Source organism: Tachysurus vachellii, chromosome 4 (assembly GCF_030014155.1).
Source record: "Tachysurus vachellii isolate PV-2020 chromosome 4, HZAU_Pvac_v1, whole genome shotgun sequence".
NCBI lineage: Eukaryota > Metazoa > Chordata > Actinopteri > Siluriformes > Bagridae > Tachysurus > Tachysurus vachellii.
Window position 1 is genome coordinate 15,319,670 of NC_083463.1, and position 20,628 is coordinate 15,340,297.

Here is a 20,628-nt window from a genome sequence, read left to right on the forward strand (position 1 = left end):
TGCAAATACAAAGATATTCTGTCCCCATATACAGGCCTACTTTCGTCAGAGAATAATTAGATGAATATGAAAATGAATCGTATCCTATAGCTTCACAGTCACCAGATCTCAGCTGACCTGAAGACATTAATGAAATTTTAAATCCATGGGTTATAAAGTGCTTAAAATACTAATTGAGGTAATTTCTTTTGGCAGCACGGTATTCATCCATTCAGTACACTTCCAGAGACTTGTAAAATTTATTCCAAATCACCTTGAAAATGTTCTTGTGGCATTTGGTGGATCAACATGCTAATAAGTCACTTCATGTTTTTTTTTTTTTTAATTTCATTTATTCACCCTTCATTTACACACCACCTCCACCCTGTCTATTAATGGAAAGAGAACTCCATATTTGGGTGGGGTGCCATTCTAAGCACAGCAGTGGCAGTATTGGACAATGACAGCAAAATCATGTGTGTTGTGTTGATATGTGTGTATCAACCAGAGCAGCATTACTAGAAGGTGTAACTGAAAAGGTAGAGATTACAGTCCATTTTTTTAAAAGCACAATGTGTATAATTACCTTTTACATTTTATGTGGTTTAAATCATTAAATCTTCTTTAATGTCAGGATCTGGCCACCTGACCCTTGGCTATTCTCAACCCAGCAGTGAGAATGAGGTGTTCAAAAAATCTTAGCAATGCTGCTGACATTCACCAGCACCATACCGACTACAATGTCACAACCATGTTGGTGTAACTGTTAGTCCAAGGAATAAACCACCATGCAGAGAACACCTAAATGGTCCTATGGTGGTCCTGTTCCTTTAAATAATTGGGTCTGGGCGCATATATATATATATATATATATATATATATATATATATATATATATATATATATATATATATATATATATATATATGTAAACTGCCTCAATACACATACACAGAAATACACACACACACACACACACACACACACACACATATATATATATATATATGTGTGTGTGTATGTGTAATGTGTTTGTGTGGGTGTGTGTTTGTGTGTAATATACACACACACACACACACACATATATATATATATATATATATATATATATATATATATATATATATATGTGTGTGTGTGTGTGTGTGTGTGTGTGTGTGTGTGTGTGTGTGTGTGTGTGTGTGTGTGTGTGTATTTGTGTGTGTGTATTGAGGCAGTTTACAACAAGGCAGTTTGACTTTAATCTCTCTAATTCCATTCCTCCGCTAAAATTCTACAGTGGCTATGGGACACAAAAGAGAGGTACTACTGTACACAGCAGAGAACAGCTAAGCCAAAACCTCCCATGGACGTCTGATATTGCAGATAAAGACTAGTGCAAAATTGTTAATGGAATTTTTGAAAATGCTTGGTTTGGTTTTACCAAAACTTCACACACTAGTGGTATCACATTTGCCATATTGAGAGCTGGCTGGTTATAACACTTTTAACTTTTAATATAAATAAAACACAGCTTTGATATAACAATGCAATAACATAATTGGATTGTTCACTACAAAAAGATTTATATCTCGATACAGAACTGTTAATTGAAGACCTAATCACAAAATTGGTTGTCATTCAGGGTGAAGAAAAAAAGGGAAGGATTGATTCTTAAAGTTGCATACCCCAGTGACTCTGCATGTAACTGTGTGAGGTAGCTGAGTGAGGTATGTTATATAGGTTACATGAATATTGGTAATTAGAAAGATGTACACTTTTAGGAAAGGTAGACCAGGTGTGGCTGTAACCAGCAATGTAGCAGGTGTTGTTGCTTACTGAAGGAAGGGGAGCACATTGGCCTCAATGTACACGATGTCTTTGAATGTTTTTTCAGGCTTTTGGTAAGCACAATAAAATGAGTCTGTGAGGTGCCAGGGCAGCATTCAACCCTCTTAATTCAATCTGGACTTGAGTACATTGTGATCTAGCTATGGAGTGAGACATACAGAGCAGGAAAACTACTGGCCTGGAAACGCAATAAGAGCCCCATATTAAGGAATGAGAGTGATTTAGAGTGTGATACTGAGGTTCATGACATCCCAGAAGTAAAGACTAGATTACAGATTGAAGTTCACTGAGGATAACATATGTATGCCCATATGGTTTATGGGTTTATGGTTCTCAGTGTTCCCAATAGTAAGGAAGAGGGCTCTCATGACGTGTGCAAGTGTGTGTGTTGGTGTTTAAACCAAAGCTATGAAAGAAGTGAGTACACCCCTCACATTTTTTGAAATATTTTATTATACCTTTTCATGTGACGACACTGAATAAATGACACTTTGCTACAATGTAAAATAGCGAGTGTACAGCTTGTATAACAGTGTAAATTTGCTGTCCCAGTGTAAATTAATGTCTAAACTTCTGGCCACAAAAGTGAGTACATCCCTAAGTAAAACTGTCCAAATTGGGCCCAATTAGCCATTTTCTCTCCCCAGTGTCATGTGACTTGTTAGTGTTACAAGGTCTCAGGTGTGAATGGCGAGTAGGTATGTTAAATTTGGTATTATCACTCTAACACTCTCATACTGGTCACTGGAATTTCAACATGGCACCTCATGGCAAAGAATTCTCTGAGGATCTGAAAAAAAGAATTGTTGCTCTACATAAAGATGGCTTAGGCTATAAGAAGATTAACCAAGACCCTGAAACTGAGCTGCAGCAAAGTGACCAAGACCATACAGTGGTTTAACAGGACAGGTTCCACTCAGAACAGGCCTCTCCATGGTCGACCAAAGAAGTTGCACATGGTCAGCTTCATATCCAGAGGTTGTGTTTGGGAAAAAAACGTATGAATGCTGACAGCATTGCTGCAGAGGTTGAAGGGGTGAGGGGTCAGCCTGTCAGTGCTAAGAGCATATGACGCTCACTGCATCAAATTGGTCTGCATGGCTGTCGTCCCAGAAGGAAGCCTCTTCTAACAATGATGCACAAGAAAGCCTGCAAACAGTTTGCTGAAGACAAGCAGACTAAGGACATGAATTACTGGAATCATGTCCTGTGGTCTGATGAGACCAAGATAAACTTATTTGGTTCAGATGGTGTCAAGTGTGTATGGTGGCAACCAGGTGAGGAGTACAAAGACAATTGTGTCTTGCCTACAGTCAAGCATGTTGGTGGGAGTGTCATGGTCTGGGGCTGCATGAGTGCTGCCGGCACTGGGGAGCTACAGTTCATTGACTGAACCATGAATGCTAACATGTACTGTGACATACTGAAGCAGAGCATGATCCCCTCCCTTCGGAGACTGGGCTGCATGGCAGTATTCCAACATGATAACGACCTCTGACCAAACACACCTCCAAGACGACCACTGCCTTGCTAAAGAAGCTGAGAGTAAAGGTGGTGGATTGGCTAAGCATATCTCTAGATCTAAACCCTTTTGTGCATCTGTGGGGCATCCTTAAAGGGAAGGTCTCTAACATCCACCAGCTCTGTGATGTCATCACGGAGGAGTGTAAGAGGACTCCAGTGGCAACCTGTGACGCTCTGGTGAACTCCATGCCCAAGAGAATTAAGGCAGTGCTGGAAAATAATAATGGCCAGACGAAATATTGACACTTTGGGCCCAATTTGGACATTTTTACTTAGGGGTGTACTCACTTTTGTGGCCAGCGGTTACATAACACTGTTATACAAGCTGTACACTCACTACAACATATTTACAAAAATGTAATGGGTGTACTCACTTCTGTGAGATACTACATCTATATAGTTGTTCTTGTACTAATATCCATGCCATAATCGATTTTAAAGTAAGGTAACATCCATCAATGAATGCCAGGTGTGGCTTGTGTTCTGCCTATTTTGGTGCATGTGGCTCGAAAGCCCTAGGAGGAGTAGCAATTTATACATTTTTGTCTAAGAAGAATAAGCAAAACAGAATGTTGGCTTCTACAAGCCAACATAATATTAGAAAAAAGAAAAGAAAAAAATGTTTAGAATAAAAGGTGCAAAACTCCATGTAATAAGAGAAAATATGTGCTTCAGTCTCAAAACACACACACACACACAAACACAGGTGAAATAAACAACCTTCATTATCTTGTTACAGTGGCACCTGGTGTGGGATATATTAGGCAGCAAGTAATCAGTAAGGATCTGGGCAACTTTGATGACTGGGTCAGAGCATCCTGAAAAAAGCAGGACTTGTGCCTGTTATGTAGTGGTTAGTACCAGACACCCAGTAAACTCCTGCCGAAAGGATCATGGGTATCCAAAACTCACTGATGTGTGAGGGAAGTGAGGGCTAGTCCGACTGTAGCACAAGTTGCTGAAAACGTTTATGCTGTATGTGTGCATCTTTTACCTTAAGAAGAGATACATTACATACATACATTACAATATATATGTGGATATGTGGTAGACCCAAATCTATTACTTTTCTAAGCGATCTGAGTAACGGTACTCATGGTACCGGGTCTCAAATGGGCCTCAATGCATGACTTATGTATATTCTATGCATGGTACAATGCATGTTTGACGTGTATGGAGGGGTTTACTGTATGAGCAAAAATGTGTGACAGCTGTTACATGTTCAACTCACTTTGTGCCTATGGTAAATAGTTTGGAATTGGCATTCCTGCTTTTAAGGTCATTGTCAGCGGGTAAGTTTGGCCAAAGGGCCACAGAAGCCATCAGCACAACAAATAATTCCATAAGACATAATTAGTGTTTTTCGGTAGAAAAAATGTGTTTGTGTTTGTGTGTGAAAGTATGAAATATGAAAGTACTGATTGATTTAAAGACTCCTGAGTGTAGCTATGAAGGCTAGAGAGAGAAAAGAAAGGAAGAAAGAAGCACTCAGAGAATACACAAAATTATCTGCAACTTGTGAAACCCTAAAATGTACAAATGCCATTTTATTTGTGTTTGTGACAAACACATGCACATTCAGGCATATGATGTTCAAATACTCACAGACATTTAAAGCTACAGCCAGTGAGATCATATTCTAAATATAATATATTGATACTTGTTAAATAAGCATGCCATCCTATGACTATGCTCCTAAAACCCCATCCCAGTTGGGCAGTCATGGTGGAAAATACTCTTAACTGCCTGATCAGACAGCTCAGAACAAATCCCCATCAGATTACTAAGTAATACCGGCACTAAGAATACCACCTACAGTCAGGCATTCAGTCTAATAATACATCATACCTGGCATGTCAGTCACACACAAAGGCTCATACATAGGCATGGGCATTTGTAGATACTAAACCACAAGTTTACAATCTGTTTATCAACACTGAATTACTAATAAACCTCAGTATTGAACTAATGCACAAAATTTTGTGATCAGGGGAATTGTCAAAAAAATTCATTCACAATGACAACAACAATAAACCCAATATCTCCTTCTTAGAAATTGACATAGAATTTTTTTTTCATAGCCTGCGTATGCAACTATTTCATAGCCTGTAACTGTGCAACAAGTGCAATTTCATCAAGCTAAGCTATACAATGAAAGTGTCAAGCAATGACCATGTGATCATTCATGACCAAGAAATTCATGTTACAAATAAGTTACAAATAATGGTAGTGTTGTTGCAAACAGCTACAACACATTGAATCTTTGTGTGTATCTTGCAGTGTATCTTAGATATCATGCTGTGTTTTAGCTTTTAGGATTTTCTCATGTGGGTGCCATTCCAGAATATGCTGTAGGCAAAGCTAGGGCATGATTGAAGTCCAAACCAAAATCTCTGCTTGATAAAATGTATTAATTAGGAGGTTGTGCACATGAACTTTCAGTAACACATCATGAGGCAACACTTCAGATAAGGCACAGTGAAAATTAAATATCTATGACGTATTATTACTGTCTTTCAGTGTTATAAATTTTGGGTTGCCTCTAAATAGCGTAATGGCCTGTTGTGTATTTCAGCTCTGCTATATGCTGAAAGGCAGGATATCTTTTCTTGCTATTCTTTTGAGGAACTTCCGCTGTTACAACTATTAATACAGCTAAAAAAGCATTCCATCACCTGAAGTATGCAATACCTACACCAACACCCAAATTAGAAACACACTCCATCATATTGCCCCACACACGTCACACAAGTGCCAACACATGTGACCTACAATATCCCTTTTTATAAGCCGATAAGTTAATTAAATAAACATTCAATTAGCTTTAAGACACAGACACGTTATGTTGGTAATTCAGGTTAGGAATGGCTATAATTTGGTCAGGATGGGTTACTGATAAAAGGATTGTGAACTTTTAAAAAAATAAAAGACAGAGTGAGAAGGAGTGAGGGGTGTATTTGTTACGGTTATTCTGGAAAATGTCTGATTCTTCTCTAAAATATCCTGTCTGTTCCTTTCACATCATACCACATACTGCTGAGTTGAGCAGACCATTCATCTGAGGAGCGCATGCTGTGTGTGTGTGTGTGTGTGTGAGAGAGCGAAGAGAGAGAGAGAGAGAGAGAGAGAGAGAGAGAGACAGAGAGAGAAAGAGAGAGACAGAGAGAGAGACAGAGCAAGGTCACACTCAGGTCTGGAGTTTCCATTATCCATTATATTACTGAAAAACATGTTGGAAGTGTGTGTGTGTGTGTGTATGTGTGTGAGAGTGAGTAAGAAAGAGAGAGAGGGTGAGAGAGAGAGAGCTCTCAATATAGGAGACTTAGTGTTAATCTTCAGAAGGTAAATCTAGTTATCGCCTGACACATACAGACACACACAGGAGACACGCTGTCATTCTCTTAGGCTTTTCTGATAAAGTCTGTGTGTGTATTCGGCCCTTCTATAACATGCACGTATATAGTGGCAACTTTAAATTGCCCCATGCTGTGAATGAGTGTATAAATGGAGTGTGCACTGACCTGGTGTCTAATCCAAGGTTTAACCTGGCTGAGACACCCTCCCCTGCTACCCTCCGAGCTGCTCACATGGCTCAATTATAAGCAGTGTTAAATAAGCAAGATGACCCTGACCGGGGTAAAGAAGTTAATGAAATATTAAAGAATGGCTGACAGTATATGATATATGTATATGATAGTAAAAGTACAGTTAGTGAATTTAGTACTAGTTTAGGAGATTTCTGATTTGACAGGCAACATTATTGACAGGCAAAGTGAGACACCTGCTTTTACTGATTGTTACTGAACCCTTATGTAAAATATACTATACAATGTAAAGTCCTGTTAGGTAGCAGCAACAATAAACATTACTGTAAGGAAATAAATTAAGTAAAAATATGAGGAAATACCCAAATAATAAATCAATACCTTTATAAGGAAAACACTAATATCGTGAAACACTTGTGTATATATGAATAATAATTCTCAACTAGATTTGTAAAGTTCGTCATGACAAACTTTGATGTTGTCATTCTTGTCAGAGCAAGAATTCCCAAAGGCTGGTATGCTGGAGTGCCAATACTTTGCTGGAGTCGAGTGGATACGAGCATCATCCGAATACCCATGACGCAGTTTCCCTCATTGTGCTAAGTGTTTTGATATGTCACATGTCCATTTTGTGGTAATGTTTTATTTTGGGGGCGGGGCTGTATGTGATGACCTCTAAATACCCGTGAGGAAGCTCACCTCATTGTTCTGAGTGTATTGATATGTCATTTGTCAATGTTGTGGGAAATGTTTTGATTTTGCATATTTTGGGGGCTGTAGGAAAACCAAAAGGCCAGTCGGTACACCAATTTAAACCTTTGTCCAGAGTATCACCCTAAAGAACCCGGCCGAGTTTGGTGTAGATAGTTCAAAGCTTGCTGAGTTATAAACCTCTAAAATTTATAATGTGTCTAAGGCAAAAAAAAAGCCACTTTGAGACCCAGTACTGTGAGTACCGGAAATCGGATCGCTTAAAAAAGAAAAGTAAAAAAAGAAAAAACAAACTTCAGACCAGGGTCTATGACATATCTGATTTTGGTTCATGTGGCTCGAAAGAACTAGGAGGAGTAGCAATTAATACATTTTTGTCTAAGAAGAATAATAAAAACAGAATGTTGGCTTCTACAAGCCAACATAATTACAATTTATGTAATACAAAATACTGCTGTATATATGAAATGTTAAATATTTTAAGTTACTTAAATTCAAATGTTGATTTATAGGAATTTTGGCAGTAGCAGTATATACAACTTCAGAGTAGAGTGTAACATGTGAGCTCCAATTGCCAGCTGCTAACTAAAAACCCGTCCTACAGCCTGTCAGCCCACTCAGATCTCCTTGCCTCATTTCCAAGAACATGCTGAACAGAACTTGTTCTGGGTAAGGGGCCAGTGGACGGCTCTGAGTACACTCCTTTCTGAGGCTTATTGTTTCACCATCGAGCAGCCACACACAGAAGGTTGTCTCAGGAAGGCTGCCTGAGGAATTTTTTGCCTGAGGAGAGTATTCATCTCAGCATAGTGAGTGGGAGAGTGAGCTTCTGTGAGAGTGGGCCTTAAATTATGCAGCTCATACTTTGGATCGTAGAGAAAAGGATCTTATCAATATATTTTCTTTCTTCCCATTTTAGTCATATGAGTCTCACACAACTGCACACCCCTGCAAGCACGTCATTCCTCTGTACAGTTTGGTATAGCTGCATACTTTACAGACCTAATGCTATAACATAATGTTATAAACAAACAGAACAAGAGCTCGGGTTTACTGAGGCGTACTGTATGCTCAAATAGGATCTTTTACCAGTAAGTCTTGTTGTTTGAATAGGCTGATGTGCAATAAAAAACACAATTACACAAATCGAAGTGGAAATGTCAACGATATGCCTTCTGTGTGAATATTAATGAAAGAGTCATGTATTAGCCTTTGTGGTGATTACGTGCATGAAATCGATACTAAATTGTGGCATACAGATTCATCTCAACAAGCAGGTTGCTGTTCAATAATACAGACACAATTTATATTTCTTTCAATTGTATTGACACCAGATAAATAGATGTGAAATAACAATGTATAATGTAATGGCACAGTGGGTTGTACTGCTGCATCATGGCTCCTGGTTTAATCCTAAACCCAGGTTACTGTCTGTGTAGAGTTTTGCATGTTCTCTCCGTTTTCACATGGATTTTAACCAGATTTTCAAGTTTCCCCCCATCTCCCAAAACATGTAGGTACTAACTGGATCAATGCATTCTATTCTCTATTGGAGTGTGTGTAAGTGTGTAAGCCAGGCATCTCATCTAGGTTGCTCAGAATTCCTGGAAAAAAAAAATTCAAAGTGGACCCAATACCTTTTTAAGACTGGATGATGCCACAAATGCACCGATGAAGGTTACACTGACATTTTGTTAGCTAATCACATCCTAAAATTATAAACCTAAATTTATCATTTACTGCCTCTTATAGCTGTATGTTTTTTTGTCTGAAAAACTGCAGTGTGCTGCACCAAACACCCAGCAGTATCACTGGTAAAAGGTCTGCATTTCAACACTGTAATACATTGTGACACAAACATCTCCATGCATTAGCAAATTGTAACCGTATTCACAAAATCCCCTCTACATGATTGCCATTTCTTTGTAAACACACACAGAGTTGTCTTTCCCAACCTTTGGCTCCTAGTCTGGCAGCAGTGCTGTGTGTAATGTGCTCACCATGCTTTATGTTAAAGTCCTCTTGCAACCTTCGACAGCTTCCTGATCCAGCTGTGAGAATGATTTCAATACATTCTACTTTTGTATTCTTAAAGCCTTTCACCTAGACATTTACTGTGTACAATCAATGGTGTGTGAATATCCTTAACAGAATCAAAATATCAGTCAGTGTGTGAGCATCTATGTGTGAGTTTTTGAGTATGTAAGTGATGTGTATGTGTGAGGAGTGTTGGTGTATTACCAAACAGCTTCCCTTATTTTAAATGATGAATGGATTATAAATTATAATTAAATTGGAATTGAAATTTCTAAATGATTGGAATTAAAAATAATGAATTACAATCATTTTGATAAGTTATATAATAGCTATAGGGAAAACATTTATGACAAAATGTATTGATGCAGCAGCTTAAAGCAATACAGAAATCATGAATATAGTTTACGTTTCTTGTTGCCTTAAAATAAATACTAACCATCTACATTTTCATCTGGCGTTACCTTTGTTGTGCTGATTGTATCAGCTCCCATTTTTTGGAATTAAAGAAATACTTAACCTCAATTCTTTTTACCACTACACACCCAGTCACCAGTCACATGAACACATAGCAAGTGTGTCATTAATGAAACAAATGAATGAAGGCCAAAATATACAGACCAAGATGACTTATCACTCAGAGAGTATTCACAGAAGCTATGCCAGAGAGACTGAGACAGTGTTCAGAGAAAGGAATGTTGTGGCATGGCCTCATGTGCTGAGAGAAAGAGATATCACTCTAAGGACTTAGGAGCAGACGAAGTGCAATGCGAGCCTGGCTTTAACAGAAATGTGATCATAATGAAATAGGCCAAGTGAGAAGTTGCTGTACAACAGGTCTGGAATTTATCAACTTACCTGAGATATTTGATCCTGTGGTGTGTGTTTTTGTGTATGCAAACCTGCAGGTCTGAGTGTATTGTATCATTTACTGTTCACTATAAACACTCTACACATCTGCAAAAACATTATGCGTTCTGACTCAGTGAGGGTTTTTTGTGTATTTTCTACTATTTCATGTTTGATTTCACATGTAGCAAGAAAAACACTAACTTGATTTAACATTCTCAAAATGTTTTTACATGACACTGGCTCAAGTAGTGCAAGGGCAACACACTACCATTTTTAATTCAGTTCTGACTTGGGTTCATTTTGATCCAGGTACAGGGTAAGAAGGACTGAACATGAAGCATAATGGACTGGTAACCCAATAAGTACAAAGGCCATTTCTGGAGCTCAAAAATGCACTAGGGCTAGTTTTCAAATTGCAATCTTCTCTCTCTCTCTCTCTCTCTCTCTCTCTCTCTCTCTCTCTCTCTCTCTCTCTCTCTCTCTCTCTCCTTGTGTATGTAAGAGAGAGCGATGGTGTTTATACACGTAGTTCTCAAAGTTGGAATCAGGAACTACTAAATGCCCATGAATGATTGTCAGACAATCTGGGATGTTTTAAAAAAACAGTTTAGTAATGAGTATTTTTTAACTTCTTAAAATGCATTGATATGTGTTGCTTGTATCCTGTGCGTTTATTTTGCTGTATGCTCAATGCAAGACCTGAAAACTTGCTGTTGAATTATTGTTAAAAAAATACAGAAGTATCGAATGGTCTCGAATTGAGCTAGATTTGGCTAGAAAAATCACTGTCACAAAAGCAAAGTTGCATCATGAAGAATTCGGTCATGGTCTAAAGGAATATTTTACCTGTAATACCATGCAGTGCTTCATATTTCATCATATCTAGGTAGCACTGTAGTCCTGATAAAATGTGCAGGTTTCAGTGTACACTATGCCAGTGTGCCAAGTTACGGCTCAGCTGTACTTGTACTACAGTGAAAACTATTACTGTCATTAGTTTGCGCATATTCCTTGACATTCCACACTGTGAATAAATAAAGCCATGCTTCAAATAGTCACCATCTCAACTCTTGGGAATAATTTTAACAGTAGAATATTTCACACATTTTGTAGTGTGTTAGTACTTTTTTATTGTATAACTTTGTTTAAGAACTTTATATCACTACATCAGTTGTTAGTGTCTATGTCTTGGGATGTAATACAGATGCTACTAAAGCTTACCTGTGTTTGTGAAGTGCGTGTCAGAGATGGTCAATGTTGTATAAAGTATTAGAAAGCAATACTTGAGTAAAAGTATCGTACTAGAAAAAGACTTTGGTAGAAGTGAAAGTTACCTTTTATTATTACTCAAGTAAAAGTCTTAAAGTATCTGATATATACTGTACTTAAGTATCAAAAGTAATTTTCTGATATTTTATGTACTTAAGTATTTGAAGTAAACGTAAAAAGTAAAATTTCAGTGATTTTCGGTAGGCATAAGAGCAGGGGCGGTTCTAGGATTTCATCTTTAGGGAGTTTTAGCCCTCAGTGAGAATATAAAACAAGAATAGTTTTATATTATATATTATATGACTACATAGTAAGCCAAAAGTTATGGTATTATTTAATGGCAAAAGTGGACACCAAAATTTTATGCATTATGCCAGTCTTGAATCAAATCAGTTTATGTATGTGTGCATTCTCTACAAACAGTGTGTCCAATGAATGCAGTCATTAATAAAAAAAATATTCACAAGACAAAGACCAAATCAATAAATGTTATTTTTATTTAGTATTGAATGGATTGTTTGCATTAATATTTTGTTTGTGCTACAACTCTGGTAATAAGAATAGTGGAAATTTCACTGCTTTTGGTTGCCGTCTTTGCGGCTTTCCGCTGATTAACGTTATTGATAAATGCCTCCAGCTCTGACTGCGCATGCATGCTGTGCGTGCCTGTGCTTCTCCGTAAAGCGTGCGGACGTGCGTAATGCCATCTAGGAGCAGTGATTTGCCAAACCTCCCTTATTATTACATTTCTTCTCATTTTATTTTGTAGTCACGAAGATGCTTAGTGGAAATATAATGGAGTAAAAGTATACATTTTATTTAGGAAATGTAGTGGAGTAAAAGTGAAAGTTGACATAAATTTAAATAGTGAAGTAAAGTACAGATACGTGAAATTTCTACTTAAGTACAGTAACGAAGTATTTGTACTCCGTTACATTACGACACTGGAGATGGTTTATGTCAAACGATACCCACACTTTTTTGTGTTTATCACTTATGTAATCAGCTTAGGCATAGAAGTGTAAGGTTCACAGGCTATTCCTTTGTGTGGGCATCTGAAGTTATTTGTCTGTGCATAATTTATTAGTGTGTAATAGGGTTGTTGTTGAATGGAAATACTTTACAAATAAACTGACATACTGTGCCTTGTATTACTACTTACCCCTTTGAACCTCTCCAGCTCTCAGTGTTATCATTGGCCTCTTTGTTACTTCTCCAATGATTTGCCTGGACATTTAAATATTATGGCTTAATCTATGCAAAACTGTGGAGCAGCAGTTGTTCCAAGTTGTTCAGAATTTCCATTTTTATTAATGTATTTAATGTTGCTTTGTAGAATGTTTACCGTTTCATCAAAAGGATCTTTTTAATAACCAAGCCCAGATTGATGCTTTTTGAGAATTTTGTCCTGAAAATGTTTTGATAGCTACCTGGTATACAGGATGATTTGTTATCTCTAACAGACTCTTGGGATTTCCAGAAACAGGTTTATTTATTCTAAGATCTGACACTTTAATTTGCTGGTTGACTCTATTCACCTATTTATTACCTATTTATTACCGATTGGTTGCATCAGAACTAATTTGGATTTCACAGCAACAGGGATGAATACTTGTGACTTTTATTTTTAGTATTTAGAAATCATTTTGCAAACTATATTGACCACCCAATTCAATAATATGGGGTATTTTAAGTAAATTCATGACATATAATCCAAATTAAATCCATGTTCCTGTTTGTAACACAACAAAAACATGAAGGGGTGAATACTTACACCAGAAGCTGTAACAGTTCACTACAAAACGTGTGAGCACTTCCTGTGGTTAAAACTGTCACTCTAATATCCTGTGCACATATTTAACCTTTAAATGAGTCATTACAGGGGCCTTATGTGTGTGTTTTACCTTCAGATTATGTGAGCAGTGGAGCAGTTTTTCCTGTATGTCACATAAAGCATAGCTGTAATGTGTAAATGAGTGTATGTAAGGACACATGTGTATACAACTCAGTCTCTCTTTCTCTCTTTGCACCTCTCTAGCTTCATTATTGCTCCTCCATTTGCTTTTTCAGCATGCTCAAACCTGTAGCCAGACCCATATGCTTTTCATAATCTCCCTACATAACTGTTGTTATTTTATACAGTTTTGTTTCCTACACATATACACACACATACACAAAAATCTTTCTTTCAGATATGATTTATGTTTACATACAAACACTTACACAGCTTTGTGATATAATCATTTCATGTACTCTCTTTTTCTCTTGGTTAGGACTTGAGGAGTGCCAGTGAAGCTGAGGGATACTGGGAGAGTGTCAAGGTGATATGAGCTATGGCTGATTGGATAAAATAGGGTGATGAACATTTAGATTGGTTGCTGATTGGCTGTATGTGTCATGTTCTCATTGGCCAAGACACACCTGAGACTTGGTGCTGCGTCAGTACAGAGTCAGACCTTTTCCAAATCCCTGCCTGGAAATAAGGACGAACACACACACACACACACGTACACACAATTTTGTGTATTTACATAGACATGTGTCCTACAGTAGTTAAATATTTCTGAGCCCATCATTAAACATAACCCTAACCCCAATAATTTTAAACAAAGAATTTATTTATTTGTTTGGTTGGTTATAAATATTTTGTTTAAGAGCAATCTTCTTCATGGGGACCTGCCAAAATTCTCCACAAGGTCAGAAAAGTGAAAATTTCACATATTCCTAATATTAAAAATAGGTTTATTAACAATAAAGGGAATTCAACACACACACACAAACACACACTCTCACACACACAGTTGTGCACATGGCTGTGCTATTTGAATTCTCATTAGCATGACTGAGTGTAAATTATTTGTAATTTAGTTTGGTAAGTGATTGCAAGTATGTGATTTTGACAGTGAATAATTAGTTATTCTGACTTAAGAGAAAAGCATAACCAGGAGTTATAATTAGATTGAGGTTTCATGAGCACACTGCACAGTGTGAAACCCACGCAGTAGGAAGCTTAAGGCATTGCTCAATACAGTTTTCTGTGCCAGAAATACAGACCACAAATGTATAAAAGGTACTGTTACACTGAATTGTCTACTGTACAATACTGATTACTGAAACCTTTCTTGGTCAAAAAACAGATGTACAGCTGTGATGTACATTTGTCCACCAACAATCTTTTCTATTTCTGGCACCTTGGCATGCACAATATTATCTGTTTTAAATGACATATAAGCACTGCAATAATACAGAAAGGAAAAAACAATGCTGTATACCAACCATGATCAAAAGAGGGTTTTATAATTATCTGGTAGCAATGACCCAGTTAATCCATAAGAACGACACTGACTCACTCTAATGCTATTAAAACATGTCTCTCTGCCATAATCCACCCCCTGTAGGCCTAAGAGCATCTGCCTCTAAAATTAATACTCTTAAACTGCAACAAAAACAGTAGAGGAATATGAAGGAGATGAAAATGGAGAGGAAGTAGCATCTGGAGGTAAAGGGAGAGATGGGATGATGGAAACGGGTATGACAAATAACAAATGAACGCATAAGGTAGAAAATTAAACAAGAAAGAAGTAAACTTGCCTGGGGAAATATATAGCAGAAAGGGGGAAAGGAATGGGAGTGTGATAGTAAGAACTGAAATAGAAGAAAGTTTGCAGCAAGAAAGGCTTGTCAACCACATCCACAAAAACTGGCCAAGGTGTCTGCATCCTGGGTTTTTGTTCTGTAGGGAATAGTACAAGAAACATAACAGTGGGCAGATCCACCAAAGGGTTGTTGAAAACAAATGAATAAATAAAAGCATTATACTTACTGTATTGGTCATCAACCCTGTACCCAGACAATTACCTTCTAGCAGATTCCTTCCTTCAATTTCAGGGATTCATCTCTGCTTTACTGATATACAGTAGTTTTATTGTACAATGTTTGGGACTGATTTCTGTATGAAAATAATTCCACAACAAAAAGGTTATTAGACACTTTTTGAGCATTACTGTACAACCTCAAGCTCATCTATCAATGTTTCCTTAATCATTTTTGTTTTGATAGTGATATAGGATATATATTATCAGAACAGTTTATGATCTTTCACATGCAGCTATCTGTGCTTTAAATTATCACTCAGGTTCAAACTACTATAGTTTTCATGTTCATTGAAGTGGAATAAATGGCAATATTTATTTGCACTGCATTCACGGTTCTTTCAAAATACCAGGTCTTGAATACTGAATTGATATTAGTTGTGCAGGAGAAATTTTCAATACTCACTGTATTTCAGTGTTTAGGTCGCTACCGTTTGATTCCATGGTTGCTCTGGCACCTTTATTAAAGAAAAGCTGAGTCATGTTGATATTTTCAGTGTAGTGTATCACTGTGTGGGCTTGTAGCTCAGAACAATTTTAATGCTTCATGTGCAAAGCCAAAAATTTAGACCAGTGCTCTAGGCCCAACAAGCAACAAAATAAAATTGGCTTGTACATAATTTATATCTGCAAAGATATAAATAGAGCCAAAGCCAGATTAGGTTTGAGCACTGTGCAATTGATAAAAAAAAAAAATCCATCTAGTACCCTGAAAGGTTCTTTGGGTTGCACCTCAGGAAGAACCTTTAAAGGTTTTATGTAGAACTCTGCAACAGAGGGTCTCAATTTTACAAAAGCTCCCAAGTTGAAAACCTTTAAGAAGCAAAGCACCCAACAACCATCCCACAAATCCTTAATGCAACCTCCAAATTTTTGAGATTATATGCATAGTACATATTAAAGGTATTTACATTACATAAAATGTCAACAAAGCCTTAAACCAGCATTTTGCAATTCATGGTACACATTTTACCATTTGATAATGACTCATGTTTTTGTCATTTTGCAATTTTTCCTCATTTGAGAGAGTGATAAAGAGCCAGACAGTCAGAACAGATCTATTCTCCTGAGACCTTGCACAGAGCAATCTACAAGATGCATTTCATAATTTAAAAACAACAGACAAGATAAAAGAGGTGACTGCACTCTCTGAACTTTGGAGAATGGTGTTAAGGAGAGTAAAGCATCTATGAAGAGGAAAACATTTGCTTTGAGCAGGAGGTGGGCTGACACAGAGAGGATCTGTGCCAGAAATGCTTATGTCTGTGCCAAAGCAGAGGCACGATTTAAATATAAACATGGCAAAGGCCCAACAAAAGCAGTGAGAGCAATGACCTCTTAGGGAGAAACACAGACATAGGAACAGAACAACGGCTCATGAAATCCCAACAGAGGAGCCTGGCTTTGCAGTGTAGATCTAAGCAACTGGTGAATGCAAAAACATATACACACATATCACTCTGCCGGTATTGCAAACACAAACACACCTGTCTGTCCTTTTCTGTTTGTTCTGACATCATTAGTGGTTAGTTAAAGCCTGTGGCACAATAACTGCCATACAGGGATATAGTTCAATGCAGGCTATGCACTTGAATTGTTTGTCATTAAACAGTCTGAGCTATCCACCAACGTCAGTATGCATATGACTAGTACTGATAACATGACAGAGCATGATGGAGTAGAGTTTCATCTATTCATATGATTAAAATGAGGCACTCCCTACAGGTCATACAATGCACAAACAAGCTATGCATTCAATACACTCTGAATGTCAAAAACTCACTACTTGTCTATTCATTCAAATTTATTTCTATAGTGCTTTTAACTATTGACATTGTCTCTAAGCAGCTTTACAGAACATAAACATAAAACAAAAAGGTTACTATAAAGAATATAAAAATTCAAGATTAATATTATTTATATATAAATGTATTTATCCCCAATGAGCAAGTCTGAGGTGACTGAGGCGACTGTGGCAAGGGAAAAACTCCATTGGATGGTAAAGGAAGAAACCTTGAGATGAACCAGACTCAAAGGGGAACCTCATCCTCATATGGGTGAAGGTCTAAAATCTTCATGGCACGGAAGACAATCAGATCTGGTACAATTTCTGGATGCCTCGGGTAGATAGAGAGAAGCAGTGGAGAGGAATTAACACAGCTGCTGTTCATAATATTAGCAAGCACTAAATGATAATGTGCATGTCCTAGAGCACAAGATTATGGGAAGTATTATGTATATGCCTGACTAAAGAAATAGATGTTTAATCTACATTTAAACTGGGAAAGTGTGTCTGAGACCTGAACTCTATCAGGAAGACTATTCCAAAGTTTGGGAGCTAAATATGAAAACGCCCTACCACCTTCAGTCGATTTTGACATTATGGGAACTACCAGAAGTCCTGAGTTTTGTGATCAGAGAGCTTGAAGGATTGTAGCGTGTTAGAAGACTAGTTAGATACATGGGAACTAAACCATTAAGAGCCTTATATGTGAGTAGCAGCAGTTTGTAATCAATTCTAAACTTAACAGGTAGCCAGTGTAGAGATGATAAAATTGGGGTTATATGATCATAATTTCTTGTCCTGGCAACTCTGGCAGCTGCATTTTGGACTAACTGTAGTCTATTTATTAAAGATGCCGGACAACCACCTAGTAAAGCATTACAATAGTCCAGTCTAGAGGTCATGAAAGCATGAACTAGCTTCTCAGCATCAGATACAGACAGGATGTTTCTCAGCTTGGAAATATTTCTAAGGTGTAAGAAGGCTGTTTTTGTAATATGGACGATATGATTTTCAAAAGACAAGTTGCTGTCTAATATAACACCCAGGTCTTTCACTGTCGAGCTACTAGTAACAGTACATACCTCTAAATGGAAGTTGAATTGTTAGAGCTTCTGTATACTGTTTTTTTTTTTTGACAGGTAAGTTGTATTTCTGTCTTATCAGAATTTAACAACAGAAAATTAAAAATCATAGAAATCTTTTATCTCTTTAATGCACTCAGTTAATTTAGACATGAATCCAAGAGTAGAGTAGACAGATGAGAAATCAGATAACAGATGAGAAAGGACCAGATTCTAACTGAGGGCTATCTTGAATGGTTGACTTCAACAATTGGCAAATCCCAGGCAAAAATGATAAATAAATTAATTCTCCAGAAAAGAAGTTAACAGATGCAATAGAGGACAGAGTGTGCAGGCTGAGGTTGTGGTTTCACTGGATATGTGTTGGGGATGCGAGGAACGAGGGAACATAGAGCACAGAGCAGAGGATAAAAAAAAACATGGGATCCCCTCTGAGTTCCACTGTTGATGGAGTCATCCAACATTCTATCCATCTCCTCTTTCTGGAATAGATAGGGAGCTGTGTAATCAGAACCAAAATATCAGATGGTATATGTGATTAACAGCAGATGAGTGACTCATAGGGATACCAGGGGAAATAGAAGCCTGGATGAAGTAGAAGCCACACACACACACACACACACAGATGTAATCAGTCCTGTTGCTATGTGCATTAAGGGTAGATATTTACACTCAGTAAAGTACTGTAGGGAAATGGTTAATCTTCAATTTAGACTTTTTCTCCTTCTTATGGCACCATTTTCTTTGCATTCATCTGTGCATAGTATACGTAGGCGTTGATAGACTCAACCGAATAACAAAAGATCCTAACCATGAACCAAGTCATCCTCAAGTATAAAAAAAAATACAGATATGTGGGAACGTGTTTGTCCTGTCATCGGGCAGTTTATTGAGATTTACAGATAGAGTCAGCAGAGGCAATAAAGTATAAACCACGTCTTTGCTTTATCATTTTCTTAATAGCAGTCATCATTTAATGCTTATCTTAAGATTGAGATCAGTGAATCCATCAACAATTTCTCCACAGTTCAAATCTTCTTCAGTCTTCTTCTATCACCAGTTTCAAATAAATTTAAGATCCCCCTCTTAAACAGATTCTCTCTCACTCTTGATCGCTCTCTCTCTTTCACACACACACACACACACACACACACACACACACACACACACACACACACACACACACACACACACACACACACACACACACGCACATGCACGAGCATGTGTAGGCTAGTATATTCCCCTACCATGCCTCTCCTAAATGTTGGACAGACATTGTCAACACCTACTGTATATTATGTTTATATCACCTTATCATCTTCACCTTTATCAACTCTTTCAATTGCCATGTAAGAAAATCAGGGAGTTTGTCATTCCATTCCAGAAGAGTGAACAGTGACCTATGGTGGGTGATCCCACAGAGGTAGAATTCCCAGACCACTGATGTAAGAGCTTCATTCAGCTGAAGTCTCCAGCACAGCAGTGGAAGTATTCTATTGCTGCCTCTTCTGTAAATCATGTCAGCGACACTAAGTCCTTTCAGACGCTACAATTTAATGTTTCATCAATGTACGCCTATGGTTCAGTTCAATTATTTGATAAGGAAAACCACTGTCTTTAAAAGTCACAGATTTTGTGTTTAGAAAACCAGAACCAGAAAAAAACAGGAACAAATTTCCATTATTATTAATTGGAAGTCATTTGGAGCTCTTATTCTTCATGCCTTTAGAGTAGGAAGACAGAAGCCATGTTTTAGTAAATGGTTCCTGACTGGTACTTGTAGTTTGCCAAAAGATGTAAAGGATTTTTTAAAGATTTTATGGTCTAATAAAATGAAGATTGGATACTATGGTTACATGTCAATTTTCACATCTGGAGGAAAACGGGCATCACTTATCGTCTGAACAATTCAATCCATACTTTAGTAGTGTGTTGTTTGCAGTATAGTGCGGAAATGTTTTCAGCCTCAGAGTTTTCACTGGCACATTGTACACTGCATTCATATGGGGTTTTACTGACTATATTCATGTATGTAAGGGGCATGGTGGCTTAGTGGTTAATATGCTTGCCCCATGTCGTTGGGGCAAACACACACTGAGTGTGTGGAGAACACATGTCTCCATGCTTTAGGGATTTCCTCC